Raw genomic sequence first — 3739 nt, forward strand, 5'->3', positions numbered from 1 at the left:
ACAGCTGTCCCGAATGACCCCTGCCTCCTTCATGTTCCTCAACATATCTTTGGCACACTGGTAATGTGCAGGGGGAATAGGCCTGTACCTCTCTTTGATAGGCTGGTGTTCCCCGGTGGGGATGTGGTGTTGGACCCCTTCGATCTGCCCAAAGTCTAGGGAATGTTTGCTGAAAACCTGCTCATACTCACGCACCACCCTGTATACCCCTGCCTTGTGATGTGTAGGGGTATCATCAGTGCCCACATGTAGCTGTTGGTGCCACTCATTTACCTCCCCTTGAGGCGGGGGAGTGCTAGTAGTAGGTGGGGAAACTGAGGGAGTGGCCTCGTGGATGGTGTGGGGATCCAGGGTGAGCAGCTTGGCAATGGTGGCATACCGGGGAAGCCTGACTTCTTCCTCCCCACAGTTCAGTACCATCACGGGCACTCTCCCCTTCTTTACGTCTACCACCCCTCGGGCGGCCATTACAGTGGGCCAGTGCTCGGAGGGTATGGGCTCCATCATGGCAGGGTAGTCACGCCCCTGAGGCCCTACTGCTGCCCTACACCAAATCATCATCTCACTCCTGGGGGGCACAATCAACGGAGCAACATCCATCACTCTCACTCCACCAATCTCTCCTCCTGTTGAGTTTACATGCTGGCGGTACATCAAGGCTCGGATCTCACACTGCACAGCTCTCTGTCGGCTCCCCGCCGCCGTGGCGGCCAGCTGTTGCAGTAGGGCAAACACATCACCCATACAGTGCTCCATCACATTGGTTCCTAGCACTATCTTCGGGTTATGATCACTGGGTTCATTCATGATCACAATCATGCCCTGGTGCTGCAGTTCAGCTTGCCCCACTGTCATAGCCACCTGTTTATACCCCACTTGGGTCAATGGGAGTCCATTAGCAGCAATTAGCGTTATACTAGTATCTGGGGGTGCCAGCTCGTCTATCCCCCAATACCGCTGGTACAATGTGTATGGTATGGTGGTTACCTGTGATCCAGTGTCCAAGAGAGCCATCACCGGTATGCCGTCCACAGCCACGGGGATGATGGGCCGGGCCCCGATATACCGGTCCCGCCAGTCGAGGGGCCACGGGGTTCTACTCCTGAGGATTGGCCCAGGGCCCCAGGGGTTGCTCGTTTAACGGGCACTGTCGGAAGTAATGCCCAGGCTTACGGCACTTGTAGCAGGTTGGAGGTCTGCTCCGCGGGTTGTTAGCACTTCTCCGCTGCATCCAGGGGACATCCTCAGGGCTGTCGAAAAGCTGTATCTGTGCTGGAGGCTGAGATCTGGTCAAAGGTTGGAGTGCAGCAAGAATCTTGGCGAGGTCTCCGTCCATGCGACGGACCTGGGCTGCCAGTTCCTCCATCGTGCTGCTTGGGGCTGTAGGTGTTGGAGAGGTTGGTAGGGCAGGGGCCACCACAACGGAGGCCGTCTCAATGGGCCACGGGGCTGGCTCCAAGATTTCTGAAGCTGGGGGCTGCAGTGCTTTAATGGCCCGTTCCTTTAACACGGCAAAGTCCACATCAGGGTGTTCTAGGGCCCACAGCCGGAGTTGTTTGCGATCCTCAGGGGATCTCATCCCCTGCACAAATTGCTCTACTAACATCTTGTTGCTGTCCACCTCATTGATAGGATTCACCCGCTTTAGCGTGCGGAGGGCGGTTTGCAGACGTAAAGCATAGTCCCGAATGCTATCCACAGACCGTTGCCGGCACTGGTAAAACTGCATCCTCAGCTCAGCTTCAGTCCGGGTCTCAAAGGCAGTCTGTAGCTTCTCAAAGATGGTGGCTACAGAGAGCCGGTCCCCCTCGGCCCAGGTCTCCGCCTCCTGCTCAGCCGCACCGGTTAACTGGCCCAGCACTACCGCTACACGTTGCTTATCGGTCAGGGGGTACAGTTCTAGCAACGGGTTAAGCTTTTTCCGGAAGACCTGTAAAGCATCAGGTTTTCCGTCATACTGCGGTAGCCAGGTAGCTCCGGGCGCATAGGGCAGGGAGAACGGCATCACCTGAGCGAGAGCGGGGGCCGCGGCACCTTCCGCCAGCGCGGCCGGGACCTGGGCAGGCCCATTCCCATCCACGGGTGCCACTGCGGCTGCGACTACCGCTCCTCCAGCGGCTCCGTCGGGCGCAGACATCTTGTTTCCGTCCCCCTTAGCCTCTTTCCGGCCCCTCCTCTATCGGGGCGGGGTTTTGGCCTTCGCGCCTCTACTACTCGAGAAGACGCTCGAGCGGGAACTTTTCGCGCCAAAGATGGCGACTTCCGAAATATTTCGGCCGGATACCTCCGGCGGTCACAAGGCGCACCTCTACCCAACGGCAGAGCGGTAAGATCCTGTTCGTGACGCCAAGTTGTCGCGGGCGGAGGAGGGGACGCCGCGCTCTCCCACTGCTCGGGTCTGGCTGCCGCTGCGGCTGCTGCGGCCTGCTGCTGCTGCTGCTCGGTGGCTCGAGCGATGGGCCGGATCCCGGGGACTCGAGCGGCGCTCTTTGCCCGTGAGTGAAAGGGGATTGGGTTTTGGGATAGTTTATTGTCCGTGACGCCACCCACGGTTGTGGTGATTAAGTGGACACCACCGCTGCTCTCTCTGGGGAGCCCGGGAGTGATGGTATGGAGCAGCCAGTTGTTGATTTGCCCCTCCGTGGGTAGGGGGTTTTGGTGGTCCCGGGGCCCAGTGATGGAGTTGGTATGGTGGACAGGCGGGTATGGGGCCTGTGGAGGTGCAGGGGCGCAGGGGCAGCGCTGTGCCGCACGGCACGGAGGTACTTACTCAGCCAGTAAACACGACACAGTTCTCGGTAAACAAACGGCTGGTTGGACGGGTCCCTCGGACGGTTACGGTGCTGCTGTTCCCTGCAGTTAGCGGTGACGGTCACTTCCCTGCACCTATGTAAAGTCTCTTGGTAGTGATGGGTTCCCACCGGTTACCCGCTCCCCGGCTTGGATATGGGCCTGAGGAGCCCCTCTCTTGCCCGCAGGCGCTGGCCCTGGGAAACTGGTGCCTTGGCAGTGGCGGTGTCTCCCCTTAACGGTCGGACTGTTGCCTTCAATCGGGACTTGGTTGTTAGGAGACAGAGGTCCCCTTCACTGACGGATTTGGCAAATTATGGCGACTCCTAGCCTTGCCGGGATCCGAAAGGCCCCTGCCCTGGTGCTGACTGTTCTTTGTATACTGCTCCGGTACCGCAGGGTCACCACCCTTCCGCGGTCCTTCCAGCAACCTCCAAGCAGTCCCCCTGCAGATTATCACCGCCGTCTGCTGACCTTGCTGTCTCAGTCCGGGGCACACACCAGGACCAACTTCAGGCTTTACAACTGTCACTTTTCTGTCACTCTAACTCTCCACTTCACCTCCTTCTACTTCCTACTCCTAAACTCATCTGCCTGGTTCTCCCGCCTCCAGGGCTGTGAACTCCTCGGTGGGCGGAGCCAACCGCCTGGCCCACCCCCTGGTGTGGACATCAGCCCCTGGAGGAAGGCAACAAGGATTTTAGGTTAGCCTAGATGTACCTGCCGGGAATGTGGGGTGCATGTGATGTTGTGACCTGTGACCCCTGGCTCGCCCAGGGCGTCACACAGAACATGAAAAGTGGTACTGTTCAGTGTATATATACACAGAGTAATACAGATACTGAGAATTACTTACAGCGTGCAGGATAGTGGAAGTGGTACTTTTTTATATATATATATATATATATATATATATATATATATATATATATATATATACACACACACA

Source organism: Anomaloglossus baeobatrachus, chromosome 4 (genome assembly GCF_048569485.1).
Source record: "Anomaloglossus baeobatrachus isolate aAnoBae1 chromosome 4, aAnoBae1.hap1, whole genome shotgun sequence".
Classification (NCBI taxonomy): domain Eukaryota; kingdom Metazoa; phylum Chordata; class Amphibia; order Anura; family Aromobatidae; genus Anomaloglossus; species Anomaloglossus baeobatrachus.